Here is a 16,738-nt window from a genome sequence, read left to right as displayed (position 1 = left end):
ACAGAAAAAGTGAAAATTCTATTTAAGTGAGATACGAAATTTGGGCCTTAATCTAAATATAATTTCAAGGTGGAAGATTTGGGACTGATATCCCTTTTTAGTCACACATCTAATGTGGAAAACTGGGGTTAAATTACCTCAATGATGACTTTGTGGTATAAATTTCATAGGTCTCAAATTTTATCATAGACATATGGGTGAGTCTTAGAAAAATAATTTGCACCAATAAATAATAATAATAATAATAGTAATAAAAAATCAGAATTTACCTCTGTCCAAAAAAAAAATTGTTGGGATAGAAAAAACATGAAATCATACACAGACATATTTGCTGCTTGAAGCTCTATTACAGTTTGTGCCCTACCAACACAGGGATTCTGATAAATATTGGTACTAGGCACAATAGAACACATTTAAACTGCAATACATCGGAATACTGCCCTTTTTATTGTTATGGTAATTATTATATTTCACTGGTTATGTCTTTTCCTAATTAAAAAATGAGAATAATCATGCTTTTTTCTTGGATACTATATAAAGCTGCAATAGAAATATGACACTGTTTATATGAATGTGACTACTTCTATTTTCTCTCTTTTTTCTCTGACAGCTTAGTGTATGACATGAGCCAAAAAGTCATGCAGAAATAATTTATTAGAAGATCATATTAATGGAATATATTAAAGGATTACAGAAATGCCTAGAATATTTAAAATTCTGTATTTATTAGACTTTACCTACTGTATCTACTATTTTAAGAAAGAGACCAACTATCTGGATCTTTTTTTTTCCCAAATGTTTTCATTTCTAAAGAGAAAAGAAGAGGTGTTGAGATTTTGATTGAGCTTTTCAAATCAAATGATACATATGAGCCATTCACACAGGCTGACAGATCTTAATTCTGCATGTATTGGTACAGACATGGAGCAGGTGGGGGCAGGGGGAGGCCACAGCTCAAAGAGGTGTAGATTCATTCAAGTTCAAAAGGCAAATGCATGATTTGTTCAGTATAGAACTGTGTGCACAGCTGCCCTCTACTGAATGGAATGACAGTTTACCCATGTTCATTGAAACTAGATTTATTTTACTCAATGATTCATTTAGCATTCAACAAATGTTTATTGACCAATTCAAGCATTGTGCTAAGCTTCAGGGATCCAGAAATGGGGAAAACCCATTTTGTCTTCCCTCAAATAGCTCAGAGAAAACTGAGGGAGACTAATAAGAAAATCAGCGATTGCAACTCAGGGAGGTAAGTGCTGTAATAGTGGTAGGTACAGATACTATTGGATTACAAAGAGCATACTATCTACAGTCTACTTTGGCTTATTAAGTAGACCCTGTTTGAGCCCTCACCTGACAACATTTTCAAGAAATTCAGTGATTTTTACCTTGGAAGTGGGATTGACAGATAAAAGACAAGTTATTCAGTTAAATTTGAATTTCAGATAGATTTGCATAGGGCATACTTATACTAAAAGAAATTTGTTCTTTATCTGAAATTCAAATTTAATTGGGCATTGTATTTTTATTTATTTTTTTGCCAAATCTGTTAACCCTACTTTCGACCAACTCCCCAACCCTGAATTGTTCTAGAACTCCAGGGACTTAGCAAAAAGGGCCAGTTATTTTTTTTAAAGCAAACATTTTATTGAAATAGTACATATATACAGGGAAGTGTAAAGATCATAAATGTACAGATTGATGAATTTTTACAAAGTGAATATGCATATGTGACCATTACCTGCTCTAGCAGATACTGCCAATGAGTTTTCTAAAGTGATTGTAAAGAGAGAGCAGCTAGAAATTCAAGGGGAAATTGACAGAAACACACTTCTCTGAGTCTATTAAATAGGCAAATAAATAAAGTTTGGATACTCTGAATAAAATGATTAATAACACAGTTATAATGTGTATACACTAAACTTCATACAGTTTTGAAAGCAGCTATGAAACTATACAAATACATTTCAGGTCACATAGAAAACGCCAATAAATTCCTGACAGCATAATTTTGCAGATCATATTTTCTGATCATATCCTAATTACACTAGAAAATAAGGGCAAAACAGAACGCAAAATCATCTAAATCACCTGGAAACAAAAGCCCTTCCCAAATAACTTGAGATAAACAGAAAATTATTTATGAAATGACAATAATGAAAATACTATTTGTAAGACTTCATGGAATAAAGCCAAAACACAACCACAGAGAAAAACTTACATTTTTTTAATATGAAAAAGAGAATGAAAATAAACCAATTAATCAACTCAAGAAGGCAATAAAAGAATAAGGTAAATCTAAAAAAAAAAAAGAGGAATAAAACAAAAATTAATGCTTTGGAAAATAAAACAAATTATTAAGGGTTTTTTTTCTCCAGAATTTAAAAAAGGAAAAAATGGGTATATAGGAAATAGGAGTAAACTGAAGTTGTAGGTTTGGTTTGTTATAGTTATCTAGGATTGTTTACAGGATAGCTCTTTTTTTTTTTTTTTTTTTTTTATAATTTTCCTTATAGCACTTGGCCTTTCTGTTTTTAATTTACTAAAAAAATACCCATTTTTCCCTTGCTGATTGCAAAGTAACACATGTTCATTGCAGAAAATTTGGAAATTACAGAAAAGCACAAAGTTGAAATAAAAATTACCTATAATCCTGCAACACACTGATGATGTCATTTTATCTCCTTCCACTTTTTCTCTAAGTACTTTATTATGTATGTGATGCATACATTATCTTACTCAATTCTTTTCTATCATTATTGAACAATGCTTAAAACACAAATGCACAACTTGATTTTTTAACAGCCAACACTCAAACTACAAAAGAACAAATCAAACAGCTTCCTTTCTCTTAAAGGTAACCACAATGATGACTTTCATGGAAATCACTTCCTTGCTTTTCTGTATACTTTAACAAAGTAAGTATATATCCCTAAACATGAGTTTAGTTTTGCCTAGTTTTGAACTGTATATAAACGGAAACTTGCAATATGTGTTTAATGTCTGACTTCTGTCTCTCAATATTATATTTTTGAAATGTATGCATGCTTTTGCATATAACTGTAGTTTATTCTATTATTATCGTTGTTAAATAGCCCAACAGATGACTATGCTACAATTTTTGTTGATGGATATTTGGGGTGTTTTCAGTATTTGGCTGTTAAGAATAATGTTGCTATGAAATCCTTGTACAGGTCATTTGGATGTAAATTCCCAGGAGAGCAATTGTTGGGCACCCTAATCCTTAGATTTAAAAGGAGGAGTAATTTATCAATGAAGGAGAAAATGAAGAATAGATAAATTTTGAACCTTTTTTTAATTCTTAAAAAGAGATTATTAAGAGAAAGAACAAAATTAAATTTCACACACTGAGTGAAATTGGAGCCCAAAGTAGTTTTTAAAAATACCAACAGTTTACAGAGCAAAAATTTAAATTGGGTTGGGGGGGAGCACAAATCTGAGTATCTGATGAATCTTTGACACAGGGCCAAAGAAACAAATATTTTCATTTTCATACAGCTTTAGGGTGTTCACAAATCCCAGATGGAAGTTCCTTTTTCAATCCCAGGTTAAAATAAAACAAAACAGCAACAGCAAAATCCTGCTGTGGACTGTTATTTTTAAAATTCTCTCTCGACATGCTACTTTCAAACTGTGAAGTACATTTAAAATTTGCCTTACAATAAGTGATTACTGGGAAATGGAGCAGTGCATCTTTTGCATTTCCTGTTGTGATATCTTAACCCATCAATAATGAAAGTTGCAGCAACTCTCATGTGTGTAATTGTTAAATTAAGTCTGAGTGACTCGTCTGGAGGACCTGGAATCCATGACCTGCACAATTCTTGAATCAAATCTGTAATTGGCTGTGTTATAAAGTAGAATTAACTCATATTTAGTGACGCATACTTACATGGTTAAGTATACAGAAAAGCAAGGAAGTGATTTCCACAAAAGTCAAGATACTGGTTACCTTTAAGAGGGAGGACATTGCTTGATTTGATCTTCTGTACACGTTGGAGATCACTTGGATGTTTGTTATATAATAAACTGTACATTTACATTTTATACATTTTTCAGTAGTGTATTATATTTCACAATAAAAAGTCTGTACAGTAAAGGACACTTAAAAATCTTGATGCTTTAGATCCCAAATCTATAGTTAAGGGAGTTGGCCATTAGATGAAGAACATAAAATCGTTCCATAACTTCTTGTATTAAATTATAAAGCCTTCACAAAACATACAAGAAGTGCCCCTTTGGAAGAACTAAAAAAACGTCTGGTGCCTACTCACGCAAGGTCCACCCTGTTTAGCTTAGGAGCAACCACCCATGCCTCCATCTGGGTTGAAAGGGTGCCAGTAGCAGATATATTCCATTCATTTAGTCATTCAACAAATGTTTGTTGAGGGCCAACTATGTGCAAATGGAGTATACACCGAACACAGCACGTCACAACGGGACTTTGAATGGGTCTGGGGAGTACATTCTTTCCTCCCTACAATTCCTCCACCCTCACCCCACCCCCACCCATACCCCCTGCCCCAACCCCACCCCCACCCATACCCCCTACCCTCAGACTGCCTGATTTCCACCCCGCAGGGGGCGCTCGCTCTGCACAGGGCGCAGGCGCAGCCCCGACGTCCGCCGCGGCTTCAGTGTGCGCACGCGGCCAGGACGGCGCTGCCTTCTTCCCGAAGGTTCTTGGGCAGCGGGACCGTGGTTTGTGGCGCCGTGAGGATTTAGATTTTGAGGAACTGACTGGGCAAAGAAGGCAACTCAAGGTTTGTGGGAAATGTGGAGGATGAGGTTAGGCGGTTCAGAAGCTAGTAAAGGCCCCGATAAATCAAAGTGTGAGAGAGAATATTAAGTATCGTGAAGTTGTGGGATTCCTAATTTGTACTCTTGGCTGGGTCTCCGAGGGGCCTGGGCGCCCCAAACTGAAGGTGTATTATTAGCTTGTTCCAAATAAATTAGTTCCCAGGTTCAGGACTCCCCCACCCTCCGCGTTAGGAGCCGCTGAACTAGCCCGAGGTCTTTGCCTGCAGTGGGGACGTTGAGGCATCAGAGGAGAAAGGCACCACAAGTTGGACGTGGCCTCGATCCCAGCCCTCTCGATTGCTCAGCTGTTCTCTGCCCGAAAGCGGGAAGAAGCAGCCCGAATTTTCCGCGTCCACGGCGTCGAGCGGGCGCGTGGAGCGTTTGACTCGCGTTCGCTCGGGGCGGGGTGTTCCAGCGCAATTTCTCGGGGGCAGGGCCGCACCTGCCGGGGGCGGGACATCGTGGGGGCACCGCCCATGCCGGGCCGCGGGCTGGGACTCGCGGCCTAGCGTCCCTGGAGCGCGGAGTCGGGGAACGTCGCCCGGGTGACGACAGCTCCCGCGGCGCCGCGAGACGCTGAGCCGCCTGGGCCTCCCGGGCCCCCCGCGCGCGGCGTTGCCGCGGAGCCAAGTCCGCGCTCGCACGATGCCAGCTGCAGGAGCCGGTGGGCTTGAGGGCGTGAGGGTGGGCGAGGGCGGCGCGGGACGGGGAGGGCGATCGGGCTCAGACGAGGAGTGCCCGAGTGAGCATTCCCCGACGGCCACCAGGGCGGGCGGGCGGACTGACGCGCCCGGGGATGCGGCCGCCGCGTGTCCGGCGGTGGCGCTGTGGCGGTTGTAAGAGCTTGAGCGGAGGTTTTGCTAGACTGCTGCGTCTGGGTAGTTCTCAACTTCTCGTTTCAACCCTTTGAGGATAGTGACAGTTTTCGGGTCCCGGAGTGCTGTGGGTGCAGAAAAATTCTGCGGACCGTCAGGTAGTTTCCAATGAACCGCTTCCTAAGCCCATCCCTTAACCAAATCTTTTAAGGTACTTTCTGTTCCTGGTTGAGTTTCTCAACTTATTGGGAATGCTCGTTTTGAGGTACGCGGCCGCTGTGGTGACTATAAGGAAAAAACTGGTAGTGATGTTACAGAAAGTGGAAAGGTTGCGAGTTATTGGTGGGTAACCCCGAGGCTTCGAAAGATACTACAGTGCCCCTCATTTAAAAATGAATTATGGGCTTCCAAGTGCAGTGCGAAGCAACCCAACATCGTAAGTGCATTGCTTGCTTTGGGGGGTGATAGATGAATATGGGATTATTTCAAAGTATAAAGTACAAGTGACACAAATTATAATTTGCTTATTTAAATTTTTGAAGTTTTTTTTTTGACAGCTATGTGAATGGATATGTGTAGAGGGATTAGAAGTGGTAAAAGCTTTAGGAAAAGTGTCATTGAGTTCATATTTAGATGATAATTAAATTTATTTATTAGCTATTATCTCCTAAAAACGTTTTAGGCTTCATTCAAAATGTGTCATTGCTGCTTGGAAAGGAGAGTGTATTTTAACATTTGAGGCCGATAGTACTGGAAGAGGGAAATCAGTATTTAGAGTTATTTTTAATGCTCTGCCATTGCACATTTTCTTAAAAGCCTGTAACTTTTAAAATACTGTCTTTGCCTTATTGCCTAAAAATTTAAAAATCTGACCCTTATCTAATCAAAAAGATTAAAAATTTGGGGAAGAGTGCCTCTAAGTGTCTTGAATACAGATGCATATTTTCTTTTAAAATTTTATTAAAGAAATAATAAGACTAGGGAAAAATAAGATCTTATTTGTAGAGGTCAGACCAGTGACCAGTGAGAAGAATAGCGTGATAACTTTTACTTATATTTTTTTGAAATTTTAACTCTGGTGGCCTGGGTAATTTTTGTTTTAGTACACATCGCAGTAGTACTTTATTTTTATAGTTTAATATGTTTAAAATGTTTTATACAACCAATAAAATAAAATTCTAGTACTTGGGCACTTTTAAATTATAGTTACATTTTATTATCCTGAAGGATGATATACTGTACCTGGATTGCCAAATTTCATTAGGGCAAACAATACCATTTTCATAATATCTGAAGATTAATTTTACAAAATTGGCAATCAAGATTTTTGGTAACTCTCCTACTTTGGTCTGCTTTTGCGTTGTTCTGTTTCCTTTCTCATTTATTTCAAAATACTTTTAATGAAGGACAAATTAGGTGATTTGAAATGCCTGCATGTTATCCTGTTAGATGTGAGGGAATCTGATTAACTCTGCAAGCCCTGAATGTGTTTGCAAAATTGGGATTAATTTTCCTCTAAGTGTATTAGGTTTTGTATCAATTGTGAAAACTGACCTTACCTTTTTCTAGTTATATTTTGTTACTTATCTTTATCAAAAAAGTAATGTTCTTTTTACTGCAATTCACGTATTTCCTGAACACCAGCATTTTATTGATTGATTTGATAAATTTGTAAGTAATAGTATAGTGGGGTTTTTCTTTTACTTTATAATACTTTCATTAGATTAATACTTTTTTGAAAGATCTATTTTACAAGGTGAGGTAAATTTGCATAGTTAACTGATCAAAGTTGAGAAAATGTTGAATTCTCATATATAGAGTAAATTTGATGATTGTTTTAATGAGCAGCTTTGCCTGTTAAGATAGCCTCCATGGTCTGATAGCAACTCTGTATCTCTGGAATGTATAATTGAGATAATGCAAAGCTTTTGTAATTACCACCCTTTGAAACTGTTGATAACTACTCCTGAGAAGTCTTCTTTATTTACAACAGCTGAGACTTTGGCAAAGCTGCAACTATTGCTTTCACTAGTGTGACTGTGAATATATGTGGACAATCAAGTCTTTATCAGAACCTAATTTTCATCTGGGTAGCTTTGTTATTGGTTATTATACCCTACATATACAAAAAATATTTTGCTTTCTAGGTTTAACCACTAACTTGACCTGAGGATTTTGAGGATAATGATCCAGTAGAGAAAATCACTGATATATCACTGATATGAATATCTAGCTTGTCAGGATGTAATCTAAAACCACACACACACACACACACACACACACACACACACACACACACACACACACACGGTAAAAGCAAACAAAAAAACCTTTCCTTTTACCAATTAAGATAAAACTTCATTTCTCTTAACACTTTTATAGCCTGACCTTGTTAGCATTGGTACATTTACAGGTTGAACAGCAAGACTGTAAAGTGTGTGTGAGAGAGAGAAAGACAGAGGGAGGGAGGAAGAGAATAATTAGATGCATTTTTTATAGTATACCAGCAGAAACTACTCTAATCTTATAGTCTAGAAGTTTTACATGGACATGCATGATTTCAGTGATTTCCTGAAACCCCAAATTGTTGGCAAGAATGTGTGTATTTTCGTTTTTGTTGAGATTTGTGGCTTCATTACATTTTCCTAAGGGTTTGAGACTCCCATTCTACTCCTCCCCACAAAATTAGCATGAATAAAATTGAGAAGTTGTTTTTAGAGGAACACATTTTCAGTTTTATAAGTGGAAATAATTTATTTTATAAACTGAAATAGCTAGATCGTAACAGAAGTAAGACTCAAACCTAGGCTTTTGACTGCCAAGCCTTTGCTTCTTCCATTAATCCACATTTGTGGCATGTTGTAGTAACCTCTTTTGATAGGGCACTGTTCTCCATTCTGGCTTCCAAGAAAGCATTATTTAGGTAGACATTTCAGGCTCACTTAGGCATTTTACTGTAGGGTCTTAGCAGGAACTATGAGCAAAAAAAAAAAAATCTGTGAACAGGACACACTGGCAAATGTTTTCTCAATATATATAAACGTTACCATAATTTTGTGCCACTAATATAATAAAACATCAAAAAGGGAGAAAGCTTTTATGGAATCAACAACAAACTCTTTACTAGTAGAATTAATAGTCTATGAAGAAAGCCCTGTGAGCTGTTTGGAATGATTGTCTTAAGGTTCACACGTCTTTTACATATTTGTGTGATGTGTTTTCTATTTGATCATGTTTAGTCAAGTAGTAGGAAGCAACTTCAGCAAACAGCAAAAGAGCATATTTTAGAGAAAAGTTCTATAAATTTGGAAAAAATGGAGTGATCAATGTTAAATATGTAATGAATTAGAAAGTTACTGTTTAATTCATTAAACATGCACTAATAGCCAACACTTACATAGCACTTATGAATCAATCATTATTCTATGTGTTACATATTTTAATTCAGTTAATCAATGCAGTAGGACTGTGTTGATAGGTAGATATGGTTAATTTTCCAATTTTACATTAAACTGAGGCACATTTAGTAAGGGCAGGGCAGGATTTGGAACCAAGTGATCTGGGTTTACCAAACTGCCACTAAAAATATTTACCTCTTATCTATGGCGTAGAGTCAAATAATTTTCTTTTGTTAAATACCCTGTGCTAAATATTTTAAATGGAAAATTATTTGCTGCAAATTTGCTGAGCCTAAGAAATAGCTAATGGTGAATTATTCTGTTTTGGTCACCTTATATTTAATATGAGTATCTAAAAGTAGCACAAAATTTTTTAGCCTAACAAAAGAATAATATCATAAAAGTCAAGAAAAAATGGTTCAGGCTTATTTCTCTATTTAGGGTGCTATGACTGGTACTCCAGTTACTTTCCTCCTGGGGACTCACTAATTTTCAACTTTTGCCTACAGGTTTCTTTGAAGTCCTTTAGGTGTCCAGTCCATCTCCTTGGTGTACTCCCACCAGATTTATTTCAGTATTTTAAGACACTGTATGATTCAGCTGCTTCTGAAGAATTTTTTGAGATGCCTGTTTGTTATCAAACTAAAGTAGAACCTTAAAATGAATGTGATGTTACAAAAAGACAAATTTATATTAAGGTCCATTCTTGATGGGAGCATTTGTAAGAATGCGCATTATTAGCTTGTCGCTACTATGAAAGAAGATTGGATAAAAGCTAGTTGTTACCTTCTCAGGTTTAAGTTTAAATACATAAAGTAGATTAATGTTTAAATGAACATTCTGCTTCTTTCAAGAGAAGGGTCTGTAATTAGGTAAATTCATTTAGGAATTATAATTGTGTATTACAGTTATCTGGGCATGACTCCATTACAAATATAGTTGGTCCAGCATGAAAGTTTTTTTCTTTTTGTTAACCTTTTCTGTTTCTAGCCTCGACAACATATTTCTTACTCTTAGATCCAGCAGACTGTAAAAGGTAAATAATGATCAGTAACTGTATTTTCCAGATCAGGATATATAGAAAAATGTGTGTAGAAAATGAAACTACCATTGAATTCTTTGAGCCAGCAGAGAAAGAGGGCTTAAAATGAAAGGAACTTCTTGAGTGATGAGAGTGATGTAGTGCACACTTCAACAACACTAGAGTGGAATTTGAGAAATACTCTTGGATTTTTAACTAGAAAGCAGCCTTGCACAGGAGGAAAAGTTGATTCACTACCTGTAATGGCTCAGTTAAAAATTTATCAAGCAATGCCTTATGTGTTCTTGTACAGTTGTTTTTCCTACATCAATCAAAATTGCATGGATTTTTAGATATGACCAATTTCAGAGATTACTTTCTTAATTTGTAATTTAACTTATAATGTTTTCTACAAGCATTAAATAAGGATCCCTTATTCATTTTTTTTTTTCACAGAGTTGTATGTTGTTAATTCCCTTGAAAATTGTGTGCCATTATCTTTAATCATCTGATTATTCCTTTGGATTTCCCTAATGTCTTTTAAAAAGTCTCATAACCATAATAGATTAGCTACTAATCTTATCCCTGTGCTTTTACAACAATTCCCTAACTCCTTTTGCATATAATTTCCATCTGCTGAGCAGAGAATGAACTCAGTTTGGGGCTAAATTGATTGATGTATTCCTCATCTTTTATAGCCTGATAGCACAATTGACTTTCGTATTTTACACCCTTCTAGCAACGTGTGTAATTTCCAAGAAGTTGGCCAGGTAGTCATCTCTGTTTATATTGCATAGGGAGGACAGGTGGCTTTAGGCAGGTGAGATGGTGATTTTCTCTATGTTCTCATTTGTTTATCACTATGTTCTTAATATAGTAAAGAAGGCATTCTTTATATTTAGTATTTGGGTTCACTAGCGGTAACATTTATCCTCCTTTTGGAAACATTATAAAACAAGGCTGAAAAATGTATGATAAGGGTAGGTAATCCAGGTTATCTTCCTTGTTCTGGACTAGTTTGCAGGTTCTGTTTTGCTGGTTTGTGTACTGCATGGTAGAGCAATTCTAATACAGTCAAGCTAGTCAGAACTTCTGCATTTGAGAAGGATGAAGGAAGGACCAGGACTGACAGACTGAGTCAGTGACAAGTTGGGATGTTTTCTCACTTTTCTCTGTAGCCAGAGTGACTTTGGCCTCTTTATGGAACCTGATCTATTTTTATCACCGCTCCTAACTCTGGGGGGAAGGAAACCAAGGGAGTCCTAACCCCTAAGGGGCCCCTTAACTTTAATTATTCCCCAGATGAAAAGCAGATGGACTGGAAGAACTCTTTCCCAGACCCTAGACTCTTGGGATAGTCTTTTAGCATGTAAATTATTTTTAACTTGACTCTTATTTTACTACCTGTATTAGGTGGATACAGGATCCTCCTTGAGGAAGGAGCATATGCTGTCAAAATTTTTTGAAAAAGGCATTCGTAACAGTACAGGTCATTAAAACAAAATTAGGATTGGGGTTGATGAAAAGTTTTGGTAATGGATGGTGGTGATTGTAGCACAGCATGTGAACATAATTAGCAGCATGGGATTATATATTTGAATGTGGTTAAAAGGAAAAATTTTAGGTTGTATATATGTTACTAGAATACAAATTTTTAAAAACAAAAACACTTAGGATTGTACTACATGAACAGTGAACCCTATTGTAAACTATGGACTATAGTTAATGGTATAATTAGAAAAATGTTCTTTCATGAGTTGTAACAAATGTACCACACTAATGCAAGGTGTTAATAGTAGGGTGTTATATGGGAACTCTGTATTTTATGCATGATTTTTCTTAAACTAACAACTTCTCTAATTAAAATATATATAGGGCATTTGAGTCACTACAAATCCGAAAATCGGAGTTTTTTACTTTTAGTTTAGGAAATTCCTTGTATTGGGAATTGGTTGATTCAGTGTAGACAAATGAAAATGGATAGTTGCAATGAAATAGCTGAATCACACAGTTTAAATGCAGCATCCCTTTTCTGCCTATTTGCCCTGGGGACAAAAAAAAATTGATACAATAAATATAAATTAATAGGCCTTGAGAAATGTACTAATAATCCTTAGACCTTTCCTTCCTGGGATGACCATATTTCAGTGTGCCTGATCATTTGGATTAGAGGTTCTTCAAATGTGGTCTGTCCTTGGACCATCAGTATCATCTGGGAATTTATTAGAAATAAAAAATTCTTGGGCCTTACTCCAGACATACTCAAACAGAAACTCTGGATGTGGGAACCAATAATATGTGTTTTCAAAAGCCCTCCAGGTGATTCCAGTAAGTGCTAAAGTTTGAGAGCCACTAACCCTGGATCATCAGGAGGAACCATAGTTTTTGCTTTGCTAGTCCATTGCTTCAATATAAATAATACTTTATTACCCATGTAGGCATTGCTACATATGTGTACACCAGGAAAAGGCAACCTGTTTTGTTAGAACCACATTGAATGGCACTCAAGATAAAATTGTTGGTGGCCTTCACAGTTCTTTTCTACTTCCCCACCTTTCCTTCTTGCAGTGTCTGCTTGATAAATACTTGTTAAATGAATTGAATGTCTCCCTCCCCACCCCCAAATCAAAACCACATTCTTGCTTTCCAGGATAAAATGGCTCTGTCCACGCCATTCCTGGCTGTCCGAGGATCAGAAGGACTCTACATGATGAATGACCCCCCACATTTTACAGAAAGCACAGTGTTTCCAAACCTCTAAAGATGACATAGCTGGAATACCCAGCCTACAACTTTGTGATGTGAAAGCTGGAACATGTTTGAAATCAGAAAAAAATGCAAAATTGGTGTCCATCCTGGTCAGAAGATGAAACTATTTGTGCCAGAAATGTTAACAATGAAGTTCACTTCTTTGAAGACAGTTTTAGTACAATGGCAAATAAATTGCATTTGCAAAAAATTAATGATTTTTTGTTATCACCTGGACCCCAACCATACAAGGTGGGGTTTATGTTCCAGGAAGTAAAGGTGCACTTTCATTTGTTAGATTATATCTACCCCTACTTTGGTGGACCTCATGCAGCTTTAGCCAACAAAAGTTTCTTTAAGGTTGATAAGTTAGAATGCTATGGAATAAAAAAGCTACTGCAGTGTTGGTAATAGCTAGTACAGATGTTGACAAGACAGGCGCTTCCTACTGTGGGGAACAAATGCTGCATTACATTGCAACAAATGGAGAAAGTGCTGTAGTACAATTACCAAAAAAAGGTCCCATTTATGATGTAGTTTGGAACTCTGATTCCACTGAGTTTTGTGCTGTTTGTGGTTTTATGCCTGCCAAAGTGACAGTTTTCAACTTGAAATGTGATCCTGTGATTTTGAAACTGGACCTTGTAATGCAGCCTTCTATAGCCCTTATGGACATATATTAGTACTAGTTGGATTTGGAAATCTGAGGGGACAAATGAAAGTGTGGGGTGTTAAAAACTACAAACTTATTTCTAAACCAGTGGCCTCTTGATTCTACATATTTTGCTTGGTGCCCAGATGGTGAGCATATTTTGACTGCCACATCTGCTCTCCTAGGTTATGAGTTAATAATGGGTACAAAGTTTGGTACTGGCTCTAGTGCAAATAATTATGTGCTATCAAATGCAGAAATTTGGCAAGTTTCTTGGCAGCCATTTTTGGATAGAATATTTCCAGCAAAGACAATAATTTATGAAGCAGTTCCAAGTGAAGTACCCAGTGAGGAACCTAAAGTTACAACAGCTTATAGCCCCCAGCTTTAAGAAATAAACCAACACCAATTCCAAACTATGTAAGGATTAATCACCTCAAAATATGAAGCCACAACCAGGAAATGATAAGCCATTATAAAAAATAGCCCTTAAAAATCAGAGGAAGCATGAAGCCAAGAAAGCTGCAAAGCAGGAGGCAAGAAGTGACAAGAATCCAGATTTGGCACCTACTCCTGCCCCACAGAGCATACTGCGAAATAATGCCCCTCAGTCAACTTCTGGAGACCCTGAGATAGACAAAAAGAAAATCAAGAACCTAAAGAACAAACTGAAAGCAGTTGAACAACTGAAAGAACAAGGAGAAACTGGAAAATAGAAAAAAATCAGCTGGAGAAAGTTCAAAAAGAGAAAGCCTTTCTGCAGGAGTTAGAGGAATTGGAATTGGATATTTAAAGATTTACAGAAAGCAAGTTGGTTACCAAAAATCAGTGCAAACACATCTTATGTTAAACCCATTGGTGTAAATGGAATATCCATGTACTCAAATGTTCACATATAATTTTAACCATTTATCCAAGACTCTGCATATGTATGAAAATATTTAATGTCTATTTAATTGAATTCTTCTGTTACTACATGATTTAGAAAAGAGACTCATGAATTTTTAAGCTAAGTTTGACATATTGAAAGATAAATGTCATTCTTTTTTAGTGGGGAACAGTATTTACCATATAAATGAATAAGGACATTTTAAATATTTAAAAAAAAAAACACACACACACATTCTTTTCTTTTTTCTTTTGGTTTCTTTCTCTTCAGGAGCATTAAGCCTGAAAGTGAAGTTCCCAGTTAAGAACATTTCTTTCTTCTAATAGTCTAATAGTGACTCTCTCTCAAAAGATTGCTGCTACTAAAAAAAAAAAAGAAAGAAAGAAAGAAACAGTTCTTAATGTAGCTGGTTGGCTGCTTTCCTCAGAATTATCTTAGACCAGTGGATCTCAAACTTTAGATTACATTAGTGTCATCCGGAGAACTTGTTAGACCACGCATTGCTGGGCCTTTCCCCTAGAGTTTCTGATTCTTTAGGCTTAAAACGGGGCCAGAGGATTTGCATTGCCGAGTTTCAAGGCAAAATGATACTTCTGGTCTAGGACCACAATTTGAGAACCACTGTCCTTAGTTCACCAGATGAGAAGTACAGGTGATTTCAGGAATTAGCTTATTAGGTCCCAGTACTTACAGACACAGTGACCTATATTTGCAAACTGTAGAATATTTCTAGATGATAAACTTAATAGTATTTTTTCTAGGTCTGTGCCTTTTCATATTCCAGGGGGTCTGTCTGTTAAGATCTTCTCTTTCAACACAGACTTTTTTAGGCTTCTTTAAAAACTGGTTCAAAACCCACCTACTTTAAATAATTGAATTTAATTGAATGGAAAAGATTCTTTACCCAAATCTTACCACACTGATCGTTTCGTTTCTAAAATTCTCTTATTTTCTTCTCATGCTTACTTAATTTTCCTATATAATTTTGCACCCAAGTATGTTGCTTGTTTACCTTCTTGTTATTTGTTTTTGTATTTTCTGTCCTTTGGTAAGACAAGTTCCTAACGAACAGTAAAATTGACGTTTCTTTTGCTTTTTTTTTTTTCCTCATACCTAAACATAGTTTTTGTTGACTTGACTCCCTGTTCCTTGACATTTCCCAAACATTTCCTAAAACTAAAGTGAGGGAAAATGGAGGCTTTTTTTTTTTTTTTTTTTTTCTAAATAGGTAGTTTTAAGAAGGAAAATTTGAAATGTATCAATCAATGCAGAATTCTTATGTTTAATAGAAACTTGCATATTTTCAGCCATACCAATAAACATCAATTTCTCAATGAATTAATGTATTACTTATATAATTATTACTAAATAGTTCATACCATTATTGATATTCTTATGTGAATGCAAGCTCACACAATAGGAATTTGTGAGAAATGGACTCTCAGTATTAAATTACTCAGAATTTCTAGTTCCCCAAATTATTTGGCATTTCACCTTTATATGCTAATCTCTCATCCTTATTACCCTTATACCACATGACTGTACTTGCCCCTAATTGTTTCTTTATAGTCTCTCTTTTTTACATCTTTAGGTCTCCTGGGCACTGCCAATTCATTAAAGCACTTGAGTAAAACAAGCAAAATAATAAAATGATAAGAGGATGAGATATTCTTTTGTTTTTATACTGAGTTTTGAAATGTATAATAATATTTTATTTTCAAAAATTGACCAAAAATAAATATTTTTAAATCCTTTTTTACTTTCTTGAATCCTTAGCGTGGAGAAAAGAACAAATATAGAATTTGGGGTAAGTCCCAAATTTAGCTGGACATTTCATTAATAAAAATGTCTTTTCCTGAAGAATGCTAAACATTTTTTATATATGAATTAGTACCATATACATATTACCATGTAATCAGTCATATTATCCTGAAGTCAAGACATAAGTTAAAAATTGTATCGCTTCACAAAAAAGTGAAGATAGTTATAACAGGTCATTAAGTTTGGACTAATACAGTCCTTCATTGTTTCCATGGTACATAGGAAAGTTAAGATCTGGGTTGTGATAGTGTAGTGGTTTGGAATTTAGACTTTGGCATCAAGCCTGCATTTAAAAACCACCTCACCAATTGGGTAACCTTAGGCAAGTTTATTAAACTTTCTCATCTGAAAAATGGGAATAATACTATGAAATCTGTGAAGATTATTTAAGATACTGTATGTGAGGTACTTCTCACAGTCCATAGCATGTATCGTAACTGTTTACCATGATTATTAATTAAAATTTGAGTATAAAAGCAGTCTTACTTAGCATTTAGTGTTTTTTCCTATATGTAAAACCCAAAAGTAAGTTCACCTTGCTGGGTCACAATGTTGTTTTCTCTACTAGAA

General features: G+C 36.0%; 1 protein-coding gene and 1 pseudogene across 1 annotated transcript in view; both read left to right on the top strand.

Annotated features, from left to right (window-relative positions):
* Nucleotides 1-5,388: 5,388 nt before the first annotated feature.
* TEX15 (testis expressed 15, meiosis and synapsis associated) overlaps nt 5,389-16,738 on the top strand; it is a 90,559-nt gene continuing 79,209 nt past the window's right edge. Inside the window, exon 1 of the mRNA XM_037831304.1 lies at nt 5,389-5,488. The gene's annotated coding sequence lies outside the window, so the exon portion shown is untranslated. The remainder of the gene's footprint in view (nt 5,489-16,738) is intronic.
* LOC119530142 lies at nt 12,715-14,251 on the top strand (annotated as a pseudogene).

The sequence above is a fragment of the Choloepus didactylus genome, chromosome 3 (genome assembly GCF_015220235.1).
Source record: "Choloepus didactylus isolate mChoDid1 chromosome 3, mChoDid1.pri, whole genome shotgun sequence".
In the NCBI taxonomy this organism is placed as follows: domain Eukaryota; kingdom Metazoa; phylum Chordata; class Mammalia; order Pilosa; family Megalonychidae; genus Choloepus; species Choloepus didactylus.
This window is presented reverse-complemented; position numbering and strand designations above follow the sequence as displayed.